Below are 8,130 nucleotides of genomic sequence, written 5' to 3'. Positions count from 1 at the left end.
TGCATCAGCTGCAAACTTGCAATAATTGTGATAACTTCTCTGGCCTTAGGAAGTTCTTGCAGGACAGCCCCGGCCTACGAGGCACATAACAGCTGAGATGGCAAAGAAAAAATGGGACAACCTGCGGGAAAAATACAGGGTATGTTGGGCCAACATTTGTCATTAACATTCTGCTGTCCTGTTAATCATTGAGGTTAATATCCATGTACTAATGTCCTACAGAGACTGAAGGCTCCCAGGACGGGTGTCAGCACTGAGGGTGGTGAGGATAAAGCAGCATCCTGGCCATGGTTCACGCTGATGGATGAGGCATTGGGGGAGAGGCCCAACGTCACACCACCGTGCCTCATCACCTGAGCTGGCGAGGATGCTGCTGTACCCTCATCACCCTCGGCCACTGTCATCCCCTTGGCCCCACCCTCCAGCTCCCTTTTGCCCTCCACATCCACACAACACTCCACCTCCAGCTCCACCTCCGCCTCCACACCAGCCTCTAGGTCACCGGCAGCCGACCCTCACTCCAGGGACCAGTCCCCACAGAGGCAGAGGAGGAGGAGAAGGAGGCCAAATATAGAGGACATGTGGCAGGAGCTGGAGGCCAGAATGGAGGAGCAGGAGAGAGAGGCACAGCCAGGGAGGAAAGAAGATGGAGAGAGCTGCTGGAGAGAGGGGAAAGAAAAGAGAGGGACTCAGAGGAAAGAGAGGAGAGAAGAGAGAGGGAGAGGATGGAGAGGGAAGATACAAAGTAAATTTGCCAGTGTCAAAAATGCATTGTTAAAATTTTAACTCTTTCAGAGTTCTTCCAACAATGGACAGAGTAAAACTGAAGAAAAAAACTTCCAGTGTTGGTGAAAATAATTGGAGTTAATAGACGTTTTACACTGTAAGTGTCACATATTCAGTATTAAAGTAAAGTGACTCTCAGAGTTAATTTAACACCAATTAGAGCAGGATACCTGTCAGTGTTAAAAAAAAATGTACTCTGGAAATTCCCACCCACCAACCTTCCGGGTCAACCTGAGGAAGAAAACTCTGGCATCTACCATCGGCATCCATCGAAAGACTGTGGTAAGTTTTTCTAAAACTATTGCCATTGTTAGTTCATTAAAGTACAAACTGTGTAAGAATAAAGTTGCATCGTCGTTTTAGGTGTTTCTTCAAAATACCAAATTTCGGATGGCTAATATGATATGGGTCGGCAGCTAGATTGAATGTAGCGGCCATGTGGAGCTAATTGACGGACCACTCAATGCCACACTGAACAAGCACGGCATGAGCTAACGTTAGTCAGCGGGGAGGCTGCTGTGGCGCGTTATGTGTCGTGCTTTTATATTTAGTACAGTAAAATAGCGGCTACTGCACATGTCAGGAGTCGGCTTTAGTAGCTAACACTAACATGTTGGGAGTCAGCTTTCGTAGCTAACACTAGATTTTGTGTTTGTGTGCGCGCGCTTTTGCTGTGTTTGCTAATGCAGCCATGCTGCAGAAGATAAAAACAAAAAACAAAAAATGTAGGTATTGAAATTTTAGTTTAATGTGGCCATGAATATGTTGGTTTCCGGTGTTGGTCGGTGCAACAGGTGCTCCGGGTGTGTTGCGCACCGTGTTGTTTTTTGTTTTTTTTTTGTTACCAACATGCTGTGAGTACATCAACACAGGATGTCTGATTTCAGCTGTGGGGGCTGAGGAGGTGGTGTTGCAAGGAGAATGGCTTGGAAATTATGAATCACAATAAATCAGGCAGAAATACTCTGTGTGTGTGTGTGTATTCGACTCTGAAATAATTTTATACCAACATTTGAGATGGCTTTATGTTCCCACTATTTTCTAATTGATTTGCATTTTCTTACATTTTTTCTTTCAGATTGCTTCTACTGTAATGTGCTTCTCCAATGGTGAGTATGTCTGTGTACTTGATTAAAAATTTAACTGTGTTGGTAATTTTTAGTGCTGAAATTAGCCATTTCAGGTTGTCTGGCCACGTTTTATGCTAAAGCTTATACTAGTGTGTTGGCATCATAATGTTTATCAGTTTGCTGCCTTTGCAGACACCACCATGATCAAAACCAAAATTTACAATACACTGAAATACGTCGAGAAAAACAAGCCAAGCCTCCAGGATTTTTTAAATTCTGGTAAGCCACACCCAGCACTACAGTCAGTTACACACTGTTGATAAAACTTAAGGAACATAGAGTGTTTGTGTGTTCAGCATTTTTTAAAAATTGAGAAAATCGTTGTTTTCACGTTTTTGGGAAGCAATGAAGATCAGAGTTGTGGTGGTTGATTTAGTCAAGTTGTATTTACAGTTGTACACTATAAGATTGAATGCCTGCCAGCATCAGTACAGCATGCTATAATATCAGACCATGCTACTAATGCATTAATGATGTTTTTGGAGAACGGTTTTAATCTTGAGCATTTTGTGTGGATTGATGATTTATTTGTTTGTTTGTTTGTTTTTGGTCACAGCTTTCTTGAAGTTCTCACTTCCACAAGTAAGTGAAGGCGTAAAAGTTTTTGATGAAACAGGGACTGAGGTGAATGAGGAGGTCTTCTGTAACACAGCACAGCAGCCCAACACTGGCATTCTTACCATCAAGTTTGATGACTGCAAAATTTGCACTTTATAGATTCTATTTAGGTCAATGTTTCCTGGAATGTATTGATAAATTACAGTTTTAAAAAATTCAATCAAACAAATCGGTATTCTGTTCTCTCTCTGTCTCCTGAACTACAGATTCCAAAGAGACTTTGTCCATCAGTTATCAAGAAACAAATTCCTGTGAACTGCCTGCTGGTAGTAGCAGTGATGACACAATCATATTGGAGGAGAATGACACTCTATCCATAAAGCAACAGAGGGAAGATGAAGACGCTAAACATGTAAATTGGTGTAGTTAATTTTTGTGTAATGGATTACTCTGGGAGTTACCAAGTTTTGTTAAATGTATTTCAGTGGCAGCTTCTTGTCTTTCAAAGAGAGGTAGGGGTGAAAAGTCAAACAAAATTGAGTCAGTCAACTCACGATAAGTTGCTGATGACGAACATACTTGTTAAGGAAATACAGTAACACAGTAGTGTATATTTGACCATTTGATGTTTTAACATTTTAGGGGAAGCTGAGCTTTCCTTGCAGTCTTAGAGAAATTGCCGCTGAAGTATTGTCAGTTGTGAAAGGCTTGTTGTTGTCTTTACAGGTGGCGTTAACACAGAAACCTGGGGGGGAGGACCGCATTACCAAAGAGTACCACCGCACCAAAAGTCTGAGCGACTTCTCACGCCAACAAATGATCAACATACTTGTGGCTGACATGACAGAAAAGCATGGGTAATTTGGTTACCTCTGCCGGAACTGTCTTGAGATGTGTGAGGAGTTGCCAGTATTTTGTAAAATCAGTACTATTGTAATGAACGATGAGCAAGTTGTATTTACTGGCACTGGTGTGGAAACTTTTTGTTTTGATGAACATTACAATGCCTTTAAAATTGTGTGCAAGCCATCTCAGACACTTAAGGTCTTCAGTGTCCAAGCGTTGATCTATTTCAAACTAATGGATGTTAAGATGGCATGTGGATCAACAGATTTCTCCTTGTTTGTAGTGCCTTATTGCCATATGATGTAGCCTTGACCAGTCTTCGGTTTCCACTTTGTATTCCCTCCCACTGGAAACCACTGCCTTGTCATTGTTGTCTGAGGGTGCAATGTCATTTGAAGCTGTTGTTATTCAACCTTTCAACATGTAATTTTCTCCTTGTTTTCCTTATGGAGACTGAGCTTTTACATTTAATAATTTCTCCTTGTTTTACTAATGGAGTATGTTTAAAGTATACTTTAAATAAATGTGTTAAATATATAAATGTGTGTTTTTTCACCCCTGCAGTCTACACAAATACATCATTTAATACTGGTTGGAGTCTGTTTAAAAATCAACACTCTTTGGAGTAATTTTGTAGTGTTAAGGAGGTTTAACACTAGAAAAGTTATTTCTTAACACTTGACTCTTCAGTGTTGAATGTGAATAACACTATGGGTGTTATTTCCCACATAGTGTAAAACTTGATTGACACTAATTAGTGTAGTGTAGTGTAAAATATTAACTCTTGACAGTAAAATTAACTCTGGAAATTTATCTCTGTTCAGTGTTAATTTTACACTGTAGATAGGGACCATACGTTCATTGAGGTAGTGTTAAAATTGACCCTTTAAGTGTTGTATTTGCATTGGCAATTTTACTGTTTAGAAGGGACAGGGAGGCAGCGGAAAGAGAGGAGCATTTTTTAAGAGTCCTGGAAATGTTAGGAAAAAATTAGGCATTTTTCTGTTTATAGTATTTCTTTTATGCTTTCATTTATATTATGTGGGAAGACAACATTGCTGTTAGGGATTTAAGTTCACGAGTGCCTCTGTTGTATGTGTATGTTTGAATGTAAAGCACTTTCTGATGTGGCCCATTCTCCATCCTGTAGAGCAGGGTTTTCCCATGACTGTTTTGAGAGCCTCAGCAATTATTTAGTGTTTCATGATGAAGGTACACTGCTCAGATTTTTGATGAGCAATTTTCTATGAGCCTGCTGTCCCCTCTTTCTGATAACGAGCCACCTGATGTTCCATTGACCTCTGACCTGTTTTCTACCCCTCTTGCTGAGCATGTCCTTTACATACATGCCTTTTTGAGTCCAGATTTCCTTGTTTTTCACTTTAACTCTTGCAAAGCGTTCTGCGCACTAGTGCTGAGAAGAACGCTATGTGGAAGATTCGTTAAGTTAAATGTCAATTTCACTTTCATACATCAGGAAGCAGTCTAAAGATGATGGCAAAATTAAACATGCTTATTCAAATGTCAAATGCAAATGTACAGGGCAGGCCCAGGCCACCAAGATGATGTGAAAGTTCACAATTTTACATCTCCATTGTCAAGTGTATTTAAAACGTCACGGCTTCCCACACTTGAAAAGGAAGGACTTTACAAGACTCAGGATTTCACTCGTTTTCGGTTTATTATACCAGAAATCAGGAAGGTGAAAAACCTTTAAAAACACACAAAATTAAAACAAATGTGATATAAAACTCAGCATCGTCATCTTCATCAACAAGGTAAGTAGTTAAGACATTAACCATTTTAGTAAATATAAACCTCTTCCACTCACAGCATATTTTCAGGAAAAAACGCCTAAAAAGACATACCCATAGTAAATGTGTAATTACTACACTTTACTAAGGGTTATATGCATGTTCTTGGTGTCCTTGGACATCTAGGGATTTCAGAGAATGTGTTCCAAGTTTCAGAAGTGTTGTATCTGTCATTAAGCCTGACTAAATTGGAATAAACCAGAGGAAAAATTATGTTTTTTTACTCTCGCCAAAATATTTTATTTTTTTGACAGAGGAAAACTCTATGCTTGCAATGATTTCATGCACCCAGGCACCACTGATGAGCTTCATCCACTCCTTGACCACAAATTTACCAAAGTTGATAGAATTTGGGCTAACAGTGAAGCCTACATCAAGGATTTTGTAAGGATACAATCAGGCGAGAACTCAGTTTGGCACAATTTGGCACACTTTTGTGCCAAATTGTGCCAAAGGGATTATTTTCTACCTACAATAAATTTTAATTTTAGTTGTCTACTACTGACTAGTGGAGCTTTTGGATATGAAATTTACCTTGTGCCTCATTATTTTTTTATTTTACATTCTGCAATTATATGTCTATATGCAATACAGAATAATGAAAAATAACAGGAACTTCTACTTTTTTGGCTCCACAGGGAGTATATTTATTTTCAGAAAAGTGCAAACATAGAAAACAAACAACCATTCTGTGCAAACAATGTAAAATAAAGTAAGAGTGCAACAAATATAAAATTAAAAAACAATATATAACAATATGAAACACAGCAAACACAATTAGAGCCAATGAAATCTAAGTAAGGAGTGCAACAAATTAAACTATTTACCATCTACAATAAGGGGATGAAATGGCTTTCCAGCAGCAGTTCTTCTGGAACTTCTTCTCCCTCCTCAATGCTGCATGAAAGGAGTACAGATGTTGAAAGCAACATATTTAGAAGACTGATGATTCACATCAATTTCTACATAGAATAAGACATATAAATACATAATTGAAGCAGTAAAGAGTGTATTATTCATTTTAGAGACCAAAACTACACAATTGATCTGTACACATACCTTGATATAAGCGGTGACACCTCTCTTGCAGGCAAGGGTGGGGGTGGGGTGACTGGTGCAGGGAGTGCTGGAGGTGTGAAAACCCTGAAGAGTTTATGTAATGCCAAGAAAGGAACCTAATATTAGAACCTAGTTAGGAAACATGCATGAGAAAGAATCACAATACAATTTTACTTCATAGTTTATTACAAAAACTAAAGTGCAAACCACAAAGAATTCAATCCAAAAATGGCAAGCTGAACACCACCAACCAGCAGTTAATGGATGACCCAGTGAACCCCAATCTTAGCCTCTAGCATCTCTCTTGCTACCTTAACTTCTGCCCTCGCCCTCAACGTGACCCATGACTGGTCAAAAGACATTGAACAAAGGACAAAATCAACAATAGATCCTGCAGGACAGCCACTGCAACGACTGGGGCAAAACTGCTGCAGCCAGTCTGTCCCATAGGTTGTCCCCTGACACCGCATAAGAACAGGGTGGTGGTCCATCTTCCTCAGGGGGAGGAAGACCCTGCAGATGTTGTGGAGGATGGTGCAACAGGTGACCACCTCTGATGCAAATGCTGGCTTCACCTCAAGGTCCCTGAGGAAGATGGACTGACAACAAGCCTTCAGCATTCCAAATGCCCGCTCAATGATGTTCCTGGCCTTCCTGTGCGTGGTGTTGAACTTGGCCTGCACCGGGTTGGCCACAGGCTCCCTGTAAGGCATCAGGAGGCAGATGGGTGCTGCCAAGCAGGTGTAGCCTCCATCCCCCAGAATGCACCAGCCCTCTGGAGGGTACAGCTGCCTGTAATAGACCGGGATGTTCCGCAGCACACAGGCATCATGTGCAGACCCAGGGAAGCCCACACAAACATCCAAGAACCTCCCCTGGTGGTCGCAGATGGCCTGGAGCTGGATGGAGAAGAACAGCTTGTGGTTAAAGTAGTCCTGTTAATGTGCAGCTGGTGGTTTAATGTGCACATGGCAGCCATCAATTGACCCAACTACTGTCCCAAAAGCTGGACAACCAACAAGGTGGCTGAATCCAGCGCCGATGTTCTCCAGCTGGTCGGGAGTGGGGAAGCAGATGGTGTGGCCCAGGATGGCAATGACAGCCTTGCTGACTCTGGACTATGTCGTGCACAGTGGATTTTGGAATGTCAAAGGCTGCACACACCACCCTGTTGGATGCGGTGTGGGCCAGCCAAAAAATAAAAAGAAAAACTTCAATGTCCTTTGTTCAGCCATGGGTCACGTTGAGGTCGAGGGCAACAGTCAATGCAGCAAGGGACTGACAAGAAAGGCAAAAGTTGGGGCGCAGGTCCATTGTGTCATCCAAAAACTGCCAAATGATGGGCACGGCGGCGTTCAGTCGGCAGTATGGACCGTGGGGTCCACGCTGGACTGTCAGTGGAAAGGAATAATGTCATATTGAGTGAATGTTGTGAAGTCATTATGTCGGCTGTGCTCTAGGCTATGATGATGACAACACCTGGCTTGCAGGTGCCAAACCTCAGATGCTCCAACACAACCTAAAAACTACAATAGTTTTTTTTTTTTTTAACTCCCTTGGGTCAACAAGAAACATGGATAGGCTGTATTACAGATCTGTATGACAAATGAAACTGATTTTTGACTGCAGTGTCAGTGACAGCTAAGTCTGGACAACCTATGCAATGTAAACAACAGTTCATACCTTCCCTGATTTCTGCTTGCTCTGAGAGGCCTGACATTTCTTTATAAAGAATGACTTTTTCTCCCTGTCTTTAACTGCCTTAAACTTGAGACAAGTTTCTATGCTTGAGTTGTCTTTTACTTGAACAAACTGGCACAAAAGCAACTGAAATCTTGTAGAAAAGTAACACCAAAACCATATATACATGCATTCTAGACACTGCCATTTGCACCCAGACAAGGACCAGGGACTGAAAACTATTGATTCTGATAATG

General features: G+C 41.2%; 1 long non-coding RNA gene across 1 annotated transcript; it reads left to right on the top strand.

Annotated features, from left to right (window-relative positions):
- The first annotated feature begins 887 nt into the window (after window positions 1-887).
- LOC147242685 (uncharacterized) lies at window positions 888-3,721 on the top strand. The gene is made up of 6 exons (XR_015110685.1): window positions 888-1,068; window positions 1,865-1,895; window positions 2,049-2,135; window positions 2,473-2,498; window positions 2,741-2,886; window positions 3,201-3,721. It is a non-coding gene; the product is annotated as an uncharacterized LOC147242685 (long non-coding RNA).
- The last annotated feature ends 4,409 nt before the right edge of the window (window positions 3,722-8,130 follow it).

This window comes from Aulostomus chinensis, chromosome 20 (genome assembly GCF_037954235.1).
Source record: "Aulostomus chinensis isolate RoL2024-O1b breed Wild chromosome 20, RoL_Achi_v1.0, whole genome shotgun sequence".
NCBI classification, from domain to species: Eukaryota; Metazoa; Chordata; class Actinopteri; order Syngnathiformes; family Aulostomidae; genus Aulostomus; species Aulostomus chinensis.
The sequence above is the reverse complement of the archived record's forward strand: the minus strand, read 5'-3'. Positions and strand labels throughout refer to the sequence as shown.